General features: G+C 34.9%; 1 pseudogene; it reads left to right on the top strand.

The window, feature by feature from the left end:
- The first annotated feature begins 2,003 nt into the window (after positions 1-2,003).
- On the top strand, positions 2,004-2,369 carry LOC149146113 (UDP-glycosyltransferase 72D1 pseudogene; annotated as a pseudogene).
- The last annotated feature ends 14,659 nt before the right edge of the window (positions 2,370-17,028 follow it).

Here is a 17,028-nt window from a genome sequence, read left to right as displayed (position 1 = left end):
TCCATTCCGTACATTTTCAAGATCTGTTTGAGATATTTGGTTTGCGAAAGAAAAATACCATATTTAGTTTGTTGAACTTGTATACCAAGAAAATAGGTAAGTTCACCAAGCAAGGACATTTCAAATTCTTGCTGCATTACTAAAGCAAAATTCTGACTCATGTATTCTTCATTTCTACCAAAAATTATATCATCAACATAAACAATACTAATTAGCAATTTATCAGTGTCAATCTTTGTATATAGATTGCTATCTGCGGAACCTTTTGTAAAACCGTGTTGAAGTAAATATTTATCAAGGTGGTAATATCAGACCCTTGGAGCCTATTTTAGACCATAGAGAGCCTTTTTGAGTCTGCATACAAGTTTTGCATCATTTCCAAGAATGAATCCTTCTGGTTGTTCAATATATACTTCTTCTTCTAAATCTCCATTAAGGAATGCTGATTTTACATCCATTTGGTATACTTTGAATTTCTGAAAGCTGGAAAGAGCAAGAAACATCCTTATGGCTTCAAGTCTGGCAATAGGTGCAAACGTTTCTTCAAAATCTATACCTTCTTGTTGAGCATACCCTTTACAAACAAATTTGGCCTTGTTTTTAATGAATTCTCCATTTTCATTCAGTTTGTTCTTGAATATCCATTTGGTTCCTATAATATTTTTATCATGAGGTCTAGGAACTAATTCCCAAGTATCATTCTTTTCAATTTGCTCAAGTTCTTCTTCCATGGCCTTGACCCAACATTCATCTTTGCATGCTTCATTTACATTTTGAGGTTCGGTGGAGGATAGTAATTCTAGATAGCTTGAGGTCCTTGTAATAGTTCTTCTTGTCTATACACCTGCCTCCTTTTCCCCTAAAATTTGAGTTTCTGGATGATTTTTCTGAACATACCTGGACGCAGTCTTTTCTTATACCATTATATCTTCTTCTAGTGCTTCATTGGTTTCTTCTTCAAGATAATTTTGATTTGATGTGGGAAAGTAATCCCCATCTTCCTCATTTTCATAATCTTCTGTTGTTTTTATCTACTTTGGACTTTTGCACTCTTCATCAACTACAACATCAATGCTTTCAACAATTTTTCCAAGTCTTTTATTATAACGTTTATATCCTTTATTTCTAGAAGAATAACCAAGAAGAATACCTTCATCTCCTCGGGGTTCAAACTTACCAAGTTTTTCATCAGTCCTTTTGATAAAACATTTGCTTCCAAAAACTTTAAAGTATTTTACAGTAGGAGTCTTACCATACCAAAGTTCATGTGGAGTTTGAGTGTTATTTACCCAAACATTTGTTTTGTTGAGAATAGTCACGACAACAAATGCAACTTCACCCCAGAAGGTTGCAGGAGTTCCAGATTCATCTAGCATAGCTCGAGCCAATTGTTGAACTGTTCTGTTCATTCTTTCTACCACACCATTTTGCTGAGGAGTTCTTGTGGTGGATGTGGAGCTGTAAAAAGGGTCTTTTTAACCTCTAATTACCTTCACATTAATTGTCAACCCAGGGACGACTTTTTATTTCAAGAGTGTACTCAGTCTGAGGTGGCTATTTACTCAAGAGTAATGTTTTGCAGTATAGTGCTTAAAATCCAAAAGTAAATGAATGCTCCAAATGAGATCTACTTACAGCAAAGCACTTTAAGACTTAAATCATATATTCAGAAAATTACAACAAATGATCAATCAAGGGTACAGTAACAGTAACTCATCCCTTTGTAAACTGTGTTGGAGTTAATGCTTACATTCCATATTTAAGAAGTTGGTTTGTGATGGTTGAGAAATTCTCTCAACCTCTCTATCTAATATGGGAATAAGTTGGATCTCAGAAACTCTATTTAATAGAGTAATATGAATGTAAATCTGTGTGTGAGTGTCTTTGCACATACACATTTGTGCATAATATATGATTGAGTTTCAGTAATTGTGCTGTTTTAGCTATTTTTATCATGGTATCAGAGCTAGATCTGAACCTGTGTTGTGAGGAGGTGCATTTGGATGTTAATCGGAGCTATTTTTATCACTGGGACTGTCAATTCTGATGCGTCGTTATCAGAGATTTTGCCAGCTGGTTTTCTTGATCAGATCGAAGATAAGGGTGTCGTCGCTTCTAACTGGTCCCGCCATCATCATTTGGCATTGCTATCGCATCGTTCCGTCGGTGGGTTCTTCACGCCCTGTGACTGGAATTCGATCTTGCAAGGTCTCTGCAATGGCGTTCCGCTGTTGAGGTTTCCGCTTCATGCCGACCAGTACACCAACTGCAAGCTCGTATCGGATGAGATGGGAATCGCTATGAAGGTACGACATTCAGGAATCGAAGGAGAAACAATTGGGCGCAAAGAAATTGCGAGGAACGTGTAAAAGCGGACCTACAGTAATCACGTGGCTATGCTGCACTCCTCCTATCTTAGCTACACGGCCAAAACAAATTCTTAATTCCGTCTGTGGCATTTGAAACTGGGTGTTTCTCTGTTCTGCCTCCGATTCCAATATCAGCCTGAGCAGCGATCTCCTGAGTGTTTGAAACTGGGCGTTTCTCTGTTCTGCCTGAGCAGCGATCTCCTGAGCGGTGCTGTTTTTGGCCTCCAACATCTTGACTAGAAAAGGTATTATCTTTTATCATGGAGTTTATGGTGTTAGACAAATTCAGTGGTTTGAATTTTCCCTCGTGGAAAGTAAAAATACAACTGCAATTAATGAATAAAAATTTGTGGGGAATAGTGAATGGTTCAGAAGCAGCACCTACAGATGCCAAAGAGTTATTTGAATGGAAAAATAGAGATGACAAAGCTAAGTCTATTATTGGACTGGCTCTTTCTGATTCACAATTACATCATGTAGATCTTACTAAAACATCAAAGGAAATATGGGAACATTTGGCTCAATTGTTTGGTGTAAAATCTACAAATGCAAAATTTTCCCTAAAGCTGCAATTATTTAGTCTGAAAATGAATGAGGAGACACCTATGTCCAGTCATATAAATAATTTAATGTCTCTTTTGAGACAATTAAGTGAAGCTGGGACTAAGGTGGAGGATGAAGATGCTAAAGTTGTATTATTAAATAGTCGTCCTTCAAGTTATAGTAATGTTGTTTTCACTTTGAGTCAAATATCTACACAAACATTGCAAGAGACAATTGCAGCACTTCTGGGGGAGGAAAAGCGACTGAAACCAGAGGATGCCGAAGAGAAATCTCATGTAGAAAATGCCTTGTGGACAAAGTCAAAGATGAGAAAGAAAAATGCAAACAAAGGTGACATTGAATGCTACTATTGCAAGAAAACTGGGCATACAGCGTGGAATTGCAGAAGTCGTGCTAGTGATGTGTTAAAAGGGAAAGAATCAGCAAATATAACCACAGTTGAATACCAATTGAATTCCGATGATGAATTTAATGAAGAGAGTGAACCTATTAAACTCTTTTAAAAATAACCAACAGTTCAATTATGTGTCTGATGCCAGTACTCAAAGATCAAGTAGCAGTAAGGCTCAATATGGATGGTTGTCCAGATAGTATGGAAGTTGCGGATCTAGGGAAGGATCCCTCATTAGTGGTAGACGTGGAAGTGGTTTCCTAATGAGGTTATGCGACAGATTGGGATGCTGTCTAGTAATTGACTTCGGGAGGTCATTGATTCGGGAGTTGAGGAAGGGAACTCGGGAATCCAACTTGCCAACTACACCTTTCTGAGGGTTATGAGGCAACTTGATGGAGCATCTACTGATAAGCTTGATTATTTTGTTATTTTCATGTAATGTAATCATTAAGGGGGGATGTTGGAGTTAATGCTTACATTCCATATTTAAGAAGTTGGTTTGTGATGGTTGAGAAATTCTCTCAACCTCTCTATCTAATTTGGGAATAAGTTGGATCTCAGAAACTCTATTTAATAGAGTAATCTGAATGTAAATCTGTGTGTGAGTGTCTTTGCACATACACCATTTGTGCATAATATATGATTGAGTTTCAGTAATTGTGTTGTTTTAGCTATTTTTATCAAACTGATGCAATTAAAAAGACACTCAAAAGAAAGATCATCAAACTGGGAACTAGACAACATATATCAATGTTCACTACAGTCTCAGACCTTCTGCACACCAAAGCAAAGATAATGCGAATAACAAGAAATGGAACAACAGCTAGGAAATGTAACGACAACTAATTCTTATAAACAACACCACCTTAATCTACAAAAATAAATGCAACAATCATGTCCTACAGAAATCAAATAGCAATCTTCTATCTTGAAGGATGAATCGAATAGCACACGGAAATAGAACAACATTGATTAATGATGAAATACGGAATAGTGCTTGAAAGCCAAATACAAATGCATAATAACTTAACACATAGCACACCTTAATAGTAATCTGATCTGGTAATCCAATTATCAGTCTTAGTTATAAAGAATACGATTGCATTTTATAATGGAACAGCAATGTCAATAGATTCAACAATCGCAAAATAATAATCACTAAGATGAATTCCGTAATGCCAAGGAATAAGTGCACAGTGCAGAGGCTCTGTAATTGAATAGCAACAATATTCCATACATATTGGCGATATTATATCAGTGCTCAAAAAAATAGTAATATGTTGCAAAGTTAATACAATGGTTCTGTCTTCAGAAACTTTAATAAATCAAACATAACAAAGCGTGTGATGTAAACTAACAAAACATATCAGATTACCAAATAACGTTGATAAGCAAACCACGCATAAGCCAAATGTAATAGTACAGCAGCAGCAGCGTACTCCACTAGAGGCTGGGCCCTTAGCCACCAGCGGACGCTGCTGGGTTACTTCAGATGAAAAGAATGAACAATAACTCCCAAATTAGGTATTAATCATTAAATGGTGAAATCATTACAACAGTTGAAGCTTTGAGACTTACAGCATGAAACAATCCTTTCTTCCTCCTATCCTATCATGAATTCTTAATTCTAAATCTCTAATTCTAAATCCTCAATTCCCCTTTCTCTTAGCCATTATTCTTCCATCCCCATCTCTGATCTCTGTTTTCATTTAAATAGAGAGAGATCAGAGAGAAGTTACAAAAAAGATAATTACAACATGATTTCTATTACAAAATTGGATTGCTTCTAACCAATTGATCAACAAGAGCAAGGCGAATTTGGCTTTGCAGCTGAGATTTGGAGGACGACCGCAACAACAAATCTGAGAAAATCGTGCTCAAAGAACCCTGTGTTTCTCTCAACAAAAGTTGAATTTGGGCAAACCATTTGTTGATAAAGTTAATTGGGTCTGTTCTAGACAAAACCCATGTTCCAGATTTTCTAAATTCTTCTTCATTTGTTCAAAATCGTAACTGTAAAACTGTCACTTCTTATTCCAGCGAATTTCTGAGTTGGCACATTTAATGATCAAATCTTCAATCTAGAAATTGTCTTGGAGGTTTAAAAATGGTGAATGATGTTACAACCAATTTATTGAAACTATCATTGATAAAATCATTCATAATCATCAATTTATTAGAAATAAAGGAGAATAAATAATATTCATCCATAAGAGCATAAATCATTGTAAAATAGAATTATATGATAAACCGTGATTAATAACATGATAAAGAAAAGTAAAAATGGATGAAATAAGTGTTAAAAAGGTGGTCATATTCACGGCCCAACACACCCCCACACCGAATATATTGCATGTCCTCATGCAACAAAAAACTGAATATATTGCATGTCCTTATGCAACCCAAAGACAAAACCCATGTGTTAACCAAGCAATAAAAAATTTGTTCATCCCAGCTCATGAAATGGATAGAACAAATGAATTCTTCCTTGATTAATGAATATTCAAACTTAGCGATTTTGATGAAGGCATAACAATGAAGTTGCAGCAAAATATTATATAAGTGGCAGCAACCTTCATTAACCATTTTCCCAAAAACTACAAACCATTTTTTGTTGAAATGTTGAAGTAAATTTGTAATATATGAATGCCTATATGATCCTAAAATCAGATCGTTTTGATGCACAAATCATGAGATATAAATAAAATGGTTGTAGGTGAGAGTGCATGATTTCCGAAATTTTATGAACCAATTTATCTTGAAATTATCTAGATATGTGTATTTTAATAATATGTCTGTGTTTTCCAGAGATCACAAGAATTGAGTTCATAGTTTTAAAAATATGTGGAAATCAATTTCTGCACGGAAATTGTATGCCTTAAATGAGAAAGAAAATAGAAAACATTCATCATGCGTAGCAATTCCTCCCCCTCTCTGAAAATTAGCATGGCCTCATGCGATGCTGGAAAACAAATTGATGTGGTTGCTACTATCTATTGAATTCTATGCTTGGTGTAAAACAACATGGAAGAAGGGAGGTGTTGAGAATGAATAAGAATAGCAATGGATGATAATGAAAGCAACACTCCCCAAACTGAAAGATGATATGCCGTTGAAAAATGGAAAGTGGTACAGATGTGGACTGAAGGATGATAAATAATGCTCAAAATGGATTTTTATGAAATTCTCCTAAATTTGTAATAAATCAAAAAATTATGTTATTTTACCTCAAGTTTTACCTCCAAAAAGAAAAATGTGAAATGACATGTATGTACTGACAGTTGTTGAAGCTGATGTAGGCAGAGTTGGTGCTGAAAGTGATGCAAAAAGTGGAATCCAGGTAAGCACATCATGTCTGAAGAATTGTCCACATTCGCGAGTTGCTCGAGCCTCTTCTGTTAGTTGCAATAGTGTGGTCATGCTGCAAATAGAATTATGTCCATACTTGTTGTTTGCCTGTAAACAAAGCACTATTTTGCATACACTGTTCTTGAATCCATGGTGTTAGTTTTGAATAGCAATAGATTATGATGCATGCAAAAATTTCAATCAAATATTTATCAAATCAACAAGTTATGGTAGAGTGCAGTAATCATATCGCATGCTATCCCATAATGCATACATTCCCCCCCCATTGGAAAAGGAATTCCATGACCATAAAGCGTATGAGAGTGGTTATGCTGATAACAAGGCAAGAGAATGAACAATATAGCAGTAAATGAAGCAGAGTACACATATCAATGATAGGACAGCGAGAATTATGGTTATAATGAGAGCAAAGTGTGTAAAGATAGTTATGAATAAGAGATAAGACGCTTTGGATTGATGATAGTTTATGCAAAACAAAAAAGGACAACAATATGCTAAAAAGATGCTTTGCTGATGGTATTCTAGCTGAAAATGATGTGATTGATCATAAAATAATTTTTCATGTGTAAAGGTTCAAAACAGGGGAAAAAATTAAGGAAATAACTTCTCCGATAAAAAGAAAAAAATAAGAAAAGGGTATTATAGTAATAATTGACGATAAAATATAACTTCAATACCATAAGCAGAGCCTCTGCTGCCAGCAGGCGTCCATAGCCTCGGCAGGGTTGCTTTTTAACCCATATGAGCCATGATCCTCAATTTATAAATAGAGAGTTACATTGTTGTTCTACAGAAGAGATCAGTGTGCTGGCGTGGTAACCAGATAACCACACTGCCATTCACTGGGGTGTAGCAAAAGTGATCAGACCGGCTCGTGATAAGACCTCTTGTTCCAAGGATAATTTGGCTATCCAATGGATCATAACCCTGGTGTGGTGGCCATAATGGGAATGCCATTTTGTTACAGCCTTATGAACATGGTAGGCTGGCTCTTAATGAGACCCCCTATCCTCCATCTGTGAACAAAATTTCGTTGTTATTACACATTTTTATAGTAAAAAGAGGGAGGCTCAGTACTTCTTAAGAGTAAGGATGGTGGAAGAGGTTGAACATGTCAATAGAAAAAAATATACCCATAATCTCATTTATTACAGATAGAGAAGATTATAACCAGGAAGGGTGGAACCAACATGGTATTAAGATGATCAATCAATATCATGTTCAATAGAAAACAATGCAGTAAAGTAGTATATAAATAATTGTGTCCGTTTTGAAAAGAATCTATCATCAAGGAGCTGTCTTATTAAAGATCATAACGTGAATGATATTAACTCGCTTCAATAGAATCCATAATTCTCGTCCTCATAAAAATAGTGTACTTCATGTCATAAAAGGGAATCAGTGAAATGTGGTTGAGATGAACTAGGAATAATCCCACGAGAGGAAGGAAGGGTTGCTCTCTAAAATACTCCCAAAGTGTTGTTTCTTTGAAGGAACAGAAAAAACACTCAAAAAGTGGTGTTCCGTGTAGGGAACAGCAAAGGAAATGCACACCAAAAAGCAAAAATACACATAAAAAAGTGTAAAAACGCAAATGTCGCTCCTTTGGAAAAAGGAACAGCAAAAATAAAAAGTGTTGTTCCTTTAGAAAAGGAACAACAAAAACGCAAGTGCCATTCCTTTAGAAAAGGAACATCAAAAATGAAAAGTGAGGTTCCTTTGGAAAAGGAACAACAAAAACGCAAGTGCCATTCCTTTGGAAAATGAACAGCAAAAATGGAAAGTGTCGTTCCTTTGGAAAAGGAACAGCAAAATGAACCGTGAAAAAGGAACAGCGAAATGAACCGTGGAAAAGGAACAGAAAAATGAACCGTGGAAAAGGAACGGAAAAATGAACCGTGAAAAAAGAACAGTAAAATGAAAGTGAAAAAGGAATAGCTGACACAAAAGGTGTTGTTCTTTTAAAAAAGGAACAGCAAAACGAAAATGTTGTCATTTTGGAAAAGGAACAGCAGAAACGACAAAAGTGCACACAAATGTTGTCCCTTCAGAAAAGGAACAGCAAAATGCATAATCATAAAATGCAAGCACACAAAGAATGAATTAGCTGTTCACTGTATTGATGTTGAGGATGGGTTACAGTTTGAATGAAGCAACACCTGAAACACAAAATATAAGAGAGATTAGAAAAGAAACAACATTTTATTTAAAAACAGTATGTAAATAAATTAAGTTACAACAACTATGATATTATGTTAAAAAAATGATCTCTTTGAAAAATGTTTTGGCAGCAGTGATAAGACATGAATCTTCAAATTGAAATAAATTCTTCATTTGTTCTATTATGAATCCGTTGGGTAATGAGTTGGATGAAATTCCTTTGTTTCATAAAATTTCTTTCAAAAATCACTCGTCCATAAATTGACCTTCTTTATTTTCCCAGGACCTGCAAAAAACGAGTGTCTACCTGCAATAAAACATTAAATCATGGAGAAAGAGAGGTGATCGGGCTCCCCTAATCCAAGAATTATGCAAAAAACAACAAGTAGTTACTTTGTATAACAAATCCACTGAGAAAATAACAAAGTAAAAGTTATTTGTCATCTGCGGGAGAGCAGTGGTCGACCATACTAACCAGCAGTGTTTTAATCACAACTTCTTTGTTTTTCGTCAAAATTGAGTGATTCCAAAGCCAAATGAGAGCTAATTAAAAGGTTTATCTCCAGTAGAAACAGGTTTTAAATATTCAATGATATGATATGTCAATTTTAGTTAGAACAACCTGCATAACAAAGTCATTTTCGATTACCCAGATTAGACCAACAGTTGATGTTTTAAGCATAGATTCTTCGTTTGATGTTGGATTCAAATGATTCAAATTGGAAATGAAAGTAGCTTCATTAATTTATCTCCAATAGAAACGGGTTTTGAAGACATGAAGAATTGATAGGTCAAATACTCTAAGGAACAGCTGGAAAGACAGAGTTTTAAAAGTGCTGATTTACGATAGACAGTCAGTATTTTGATGATAACTTCCCCATACGATATCGAAAATGAGTGATCCCAATTTTCTTGTAAACTAAATTCATAGGGGAATCTACTATAGAAACAGGTTTTAAAAATATGATCATTTAGGCCTCCAAAAACCGACTGTCCCAACTCTGTTCCTGAGCTGCCCGCTAGACACCCTGCCAATGTTTTGGTTCTAACTTTTTCGTTTCAAATCCAAATTGAGTGATTAAAATTGGGTTGGAAAGTAGAAATAAAGGGCTACTTAGGATAAAAACAGGTTTTAAAAATATTCCCTTTTGATCTCTCAAAATATGATTGTCCCGCCTGTTTTTCTAGAAATTTCATCAAGCCCGCAAGCCAAAAAAATATGATATTCAAGCATTTTTTCAAATTGGTGATAAAAATGAATATCAATGTTTGTAGAACTATTATTTCCATTGTAATTCATCTACATACACAAATAAATTGAAATATTTATCACCGATGTTGATTTCGATAGCGTGTTGCAATAAAAAAACAACTATTTTTACAAAAAAACAAAATGCATTTATTTATGTCCTTATTTTATTTTATTTTATTTTCTCCACTATCCTACTCTTCTTTGAGAATCGAATATGTTTATGTATAAGAGTATTTCCAGTGGAACCATTTTAGAAATAAGGCCTCTAGTATGCACATACGCAAATTTAAAAAATGCATGTTAATAAAAATTAGGGTATGAGAAGCCAACTTCCCTTGAAAAGATGGAGTCAAAAATTGTTGAAGTATGGAGCAATGTTGCGAACAAGTGATGGAGTACCAATCTTCAATATATCCTTATTTTCTTGATTTCCCATATCCATCATATCATGAAGTTCTTGAGCTTTTAAAATGGTTTGTTGATGCAAACTAGAAGTAAGCTCATTTTCTTCCATAACTTCTACAATTTTTGAATTTGAAACATTCTGAATCTCATTGTAAGTTTTCTCTAATGACACATGTGAGATAGAACGGGTGGGAAGGGTGGGTAAATTTTGCAGTTCAACATTGTAAGCATGTTGTATTGGTTTATTGTGGTGAGGGTGTGGAATTAGTTGAGCAGGAAAATGTGTAAGGAATGGAGCATTTTGATGATGTGGTTGATTAGGTTGTGTGAATGGTTTTGATGGGCAAACAAGATGTTGTGGAAGAGCTAGTGAAAAATATGGAGAATATGTTTGTGCTACAAGATGAGGGAGAGTAGTCATGCCATCATAAGGTGAACCATGCCCAACTTGTAGACAAGATTGGTGGTTATATTGAAATTGACATGGCTGACCAAACACATTAGTATTCCATAATGGATTATGCAAGTAAGTGAATGAAGAGGAAGTGTTTTGAACCATACCTATTGACCTTGTTGCAGCTTCCCCATCTCTTTGATACGCCACTTCCAAATTAGATAAGGAAGAACAACCATCTATGGTATGCTCCTTTCGGTCATGAGGGCAAAACACTTCATCAAATTATTCATTTTCATGAACCTGCAAAACATCCAATTTTTTATTTAGAGAGCTAATAAAATCAACTTCAAAATTTTCAAATAAAGCATTGATTTCAGCTCTTATGTCTCCTATTCTTGTAGCAAATTTGGAAAAGAAATAACAAGCATCTCTAGAATTCTTACCAACCTTCGAGATTCCTCTTGAATACCTTATGCACAATTCACAAACATCATCATATGACAACTGAAAAATGTCACCTTTTCCTATCAGATTTAAGAGTTTTAAAAATTCATCTTTGATTCCTTTAAGAATGAGTGTTTTTAAGATCTCTTTTTCCAAATGCTTATGTTTTGATTTTTGAAGGTTATAATGAAATCAATCTACATAGTCCTCCAAGCTTTCATCTTCCCCTTGTATCATATTGAAAATATCTTCATCGGCCTTGCAATAGTCTTGGTACTTTTTCAAGAATATGTTCTTCATGTCCTCGCATGTTTGGATGCAGTTCTCACCTAGGCTCATGAACCATCAGAGAGCTGCTCCTTTTAGAGTAAGAGGAAACACTTTCAACCTTTGATCGTCAGTACAATAATCGTATCCTCTACAAAGTATTTCGAACTCAAATAAGAATGTATCTGGATCTTCATTTGCTAAACCATGAAAATTTGGTAAAGATGGGGGAATTATGTGCATTTGTGTCACTCCTCCTAGATCTTTTATAGGAAATTCAAAAGTAGAAACGTGAGCCATTTCTTACCATAATATAAGATGTTTTTCATGTGTTTCTTCGAGGCTCCTTCTTCAAATGTTTCTATCAATTGGTTAGTGAAATGGGTGGTGCTTACATCACCACTTGAGTGAAATCATGATATTTGTTTTTCAAAATTTTTATCTTTTTTCTTTTTTCATTCACACAAAAATTCAAACAATTATTTCTACTCTAAGTTCTTTAACAATTCTGTTGGAAAGCAGGCAGAGGAGCAGGGCTTTTACATGCTCCATACGTAGGTTCTTACCTTCCATTTTTAATAGCCAACTCTTTCCTAACAGGCACCCATCAAATGCACACTACTCTTTAAAAATGGCTACTCTCCCCAACAACGACGCCAAAATGTCGAGCGATAAAAAGGTGTCTTTTTCACCTCTAATTACCTTCACATTAATTGTCAACCCAGGGACGACTTTTTATTTCAAGAGTGTACTCAGTCTGAGGCGGCTATTTACTCAAGAGTAATGTTTTGTAGTATAGTGCTTAAAATCCAAAAGTAAATGAATGCTCCAAATGAGATCTACTTACAGCAAAGCACTTTAAGACTTAAATAATGCATTCAGAAAACTACAGCAAATGATCAGTCAAGGGTACAGTAACAGTAACTCATATCTTTGTAAACTGATGCAATTAAAAAGACACTCAAAAGAAAGATCATCAAACTAGGAACTAGACAACATATATCAATGTTCACTACAGTCTCAGACCTTTTGCACACCAAAGCAAAGATAATGCGATAACAAGAAATGGAACAATAGCTAGGAAATGTAATGACAACTAATTCTTATAAATAACACCACCTTAATCTACAAAAATAAATGCAACAATCATGTCCTACAGAAATCAAATAGCAATCTTCTATCTTGAAGGATGAATCGAATAGCACACGGAAATAGAACAACATTGATTAATGATGAAATACGGAACAGCGCTTGAAAGCCAAATACAAATGCATAATAACTTAACACATAGCACACCTTAATAGTAATCTGATCTGGTAATCCAATTATCAGTCTTAGTTATAAAGAATACGATTGCATTTTATAATGGAATAGAAACGTCAATAGATTCAACAGTCGCAAAATAATAATCACTAAGATGAATTCTGTAATGCCAAGGAATAAGTGCACAGTGCAGAAGCTCTGTAATTGAACAACAACAATATTCTATACAGATTGGCGATATTATATCAGTGCTCAAAAGTACAGTAATACGTTGCAATGTTAATACAATGGTTCTGTCTTTAGAAACTTTAATAAATCAAACATAACAAAGCGTGTGATGTAAACTAACAAAACATATCAGATTACCAAATAACACTGATAAGCAAACCACACATAAACCAAACGTAATAGTACATCAACACAACGTACTCCACCAGAGGCTGGGCCCTTAGCCGCCAGCGGATGCTGCTGGGTTACTTCAGATGAAAAGAATGAACAGCAACTCCCAAATCAGGTATTAATCATTAAATGGTGAAATCATTACAACAGCTGAAGCTTTGAGACTTACAGCATGAAAAAATCCTTTCTTCCTCCTATCCTATCATGAATTCTTAATTCTAAATCTCTAATTCTAAATCCTCAATTCTCCATTCTCTTAGCCATTATTCTTCCATCCCCATCTCTGATCTCTGTTTTCATTTAAATAGAGAGAGATCAGAGAGAAGTTACAACAAAGATAATTACAACATGATTTCTATTACAAAATTGGATTGCTTCTAATCAATTGATCAACAAGAGCAAGGCGAATTTGGCTTTGCAGCTGAGATTTGGAGGACGGCAGCAACAACAAATCTGAGAAAATCGTGCTCAAAGAACCCTGCGTTTCTCTCAATAAAAGTCGAATTTGGGCAAACCGTTCTTTGCTAAAGTTAATTGGCTCTGTTCTGGACAAAACCCATGTTCCAGATTTTCCAAATTCTTCTTCATTTTCTCAAAAGTGCAACCGCAAAACTGTCACTTTGTATTCCAACGAATTTCTGAGTTGGCACATTTAATGATCAAATCTTCAATCTAGAAATTGTCTTGGAGGTTTAAAAATGTTGAATGATGTTACAACCAATTTATTGAAACTATCATTGATAAAATCATTCATAATCATCAATTTATTAGAAATAAAGGAGAATAAATAATATTCATCCATAAGAGCATAAATCATTGTAAAATAGAATTATATGATAAACTGTGATTAATAACATGATAAAGAAAAGTAAAAATGGATGAAATAAGTGTTAAAAAGGTGGTCATATTCATGGCCCAACAGTGGAGAATTGCCTTTTTATTCCATGTTGTTCACAAAAGTCAAAGAATTTGTCTGATATAAATTCCCCTCCTTGATCAGATCTGAGGCATTTGATTTTTTGATCTGATTCATTTTTAACCAAAGCTTTGCAGGCTTGGAACTTTTCAAATGCATCATATTTATGCTTTAGAATACTTATCCAACACATTCTGGAAAAACCATAAATGAACAAAATAAAGTATTCTTCTCCATGAGGTGACTTTTTCCTTGTTAGTCCACATAAATCAGTATGGAAAAGTTCAAGAGGCTTACTAGCTGACCCTTCTTTTTCCATGAAGTGAACTCTAGTTTGCTTACTGATTTGACATGGTTTGCATATTTTATTTTCTGGGATGCTGATATCTGGAAGATCACGAACAACCTTGAGTCTGCATGCTTTTCTTATTTGAGAAAAGCTTAGATGTCCCAATCTTCTATGCCATAGCCAGTTTTCATCATTTTTGCTTAGATAGCACTGTTGTTGTCCTCCTTTGAGTATGTATAAGTTGTTTGGAGTTCTTGTACCTTTGATCACGGTCTCTCCTGTATCAAGCTCACGAACAACACATCCGTTTGATCGAAACACCACTTCATTTCCTTGATCACACATTTGACTGACACTCAACAGGTTATGCTTTAAACCGTCTACATACATAACATTTCCAACTTTAACCTTTTCTTTCAAGAAAACATAACCTTTACCTCTTATGACAGCTGGAGTGTCATTTCCAAATGAGACATGCTTTTCTTTTTCTAAGGCATTACATGAGTGAAGTTTCTCTTTGTCACCTGTCATGTGTTTGGAGCATCCACTGTCAATGTACCACTGATTTTCTTGTCCTTCTGCATACAAGGCTATACCACATCTTTCTATTTGATATTCTTTCTTTCTCCATATCTTGGGATTTAATGACATTTTCTCCTTTTGAGGTGTTAGCCGAAATTTGCTCCTGCATTCAGATTCTTCATGACCAAAGTTGTTATAGATTGAGCATTCCATTTCATTTTCAAGAGGAGAAAAGTTATTATAGGAACTTCTCTTGATCCCTATTACATTCCTTTGATTTCGTGCTTCTCTAGTCATGATGGTTTTGTAAGCAATGCATTGAGTAGCTTTGTGCCCAAAATTATGACATGAAAAACATTGCCCATTAAAGAAGTTTCTGCGACTATCGAATCTATTTACCTGTTGATTGTAGTTTCTATTGATATTCATCTTTGGAGAAAATTGAGTATGATTTTCCTGAGGTTGGTTGTGGCTTCTATTGATATTCATCCTTGGAGTAAATTGAGTATGATTTACCTGGTGATTAGCTTTATGCCTTTGCTGACGATTGTCATACTGTTCATTGGTCTTTGCTGCATCAAGATAGCTTTTGGTGGAGGTTGATGGCTTCTGTGATTGAGATGCTTCTTCAGTATATCCAAGACCTGTCTTTATCAGAGGAGAGTGCTGAACTTTGATAATTTCATTTAAAGTTTCAGATCCTCTAGAAAATCTAAGATTGAGAGATTTTGTTTTCTCAAGATCTTTTTTCAAACCCACAATTTCACATTCTAGTTTTTCGTTGTGTTTTTCTTTTTTGTCAAGTTGGTATGTCAAGGTATCTATGATCATATTCTTTTCTTCTAAACAGATCTTGAGTTTAGATATTTCTTCATGAAAATTTTCCTCTTCTAAAGCATCCCAAAAAGTATCATTTCTATCATAAGCCATGAGAAGTCTATAATCTTGTTCAGTTTCTTCTTCATCACTATTAGATAAACCATCACTATATTCATGAGTATAGTAACTCCTTTTATTCACAACTTGTTTCCTATTCCCTTTTGCATATTCCTTTCCTTTTTCATATTTATCTTTGTGAAGACATCTGGTAGCATAATGACCTACTCTTCCACAAGCAAAGCATTTGAAAGGTAGCTTACCTCTAAACCTTCCAGAACCCTGTTGAAGCTTCTTGACAAAATTTACCTCATCTTCTTCTTCTTAAATGTGTCCTGATTCATTGTGTTCTTCCTTTTCTTTTCCTTTTGGCTGAAGCTTTGAATGCAGCTTCTCTCATATTTAATGCACCTCCTTTTCTCATCTCAAAAGCAGTTAGGATTCTGCGAAGCTGTGTCATAGTGATATTCTGCAGATCCTGTTTTTCTTCTATGGTAGACACTTTTGATTCAAATTTAGCAGACAAGGATCCCAAAATTTTCTCAACTAAGGTAACTTTCTTTATTTCTTCATCCAAATTCTTCATACAATTAACAACCTCATCTATACTTAAGAAGTAACTAGCTATACTCTCATCACTATGCATCTTAAGAGTTTCATACTGAATTCTGAGAGTTTGAAGCTTAGCACGTTTTACCTGAGAGTATCCTTCATAGCTTTGAATGATTTTGTCCCATATCTCTTTGGCTGATTTGAGCTGCATGACTTTTAAAAACTCTAATTGTGACAAACTTCCTAATAAAGTATTGATGGCTTTGGCATTGGTTTCATATTGCTTTTTACCTGCTGTGTATGTAGGAATAGTTGTTGGAAATGTATCTCCTCCTTCCACAATTTCCCAGATATCTGTTCCAAGAGATTTTAAATAGGTTGTGGTTCTTATTTTCCAATAACAAAGTTGCTCCCATCGAATATTGGCGATCTGATGGATCCCATGCTTTTGTGATTATTCATTTTGATGGATCTCCCTTCAAGTGATCAAGCTTCTTCTGAGGGACCTGGCTCTGATACTAATTGTTGGAAATAATACTGAGAGGGGGGTGAATTAGTATTATCAGATCAATAATTTTATTTCCCAAATA

Source organism: Pinus tabuliformis, chromosome X (genome assembly GCF_031772625.1).
Source record: "Pinus tabuliformis cultivar Carrire ecotype Pingquan chromosome X, CPIR1, whole genome shotgun sequence".
NCBI classification, from domain to species: domain Eukaryota; kingdom Viridiplantae; phylum Streptophyta; class Pinopsida; order Pinales; family Pinaceae; genus Pinus; species Pinus tabuliformis.
This window is presented reverse-complemented; position numbering and strand designations above follow the sequence as displayed.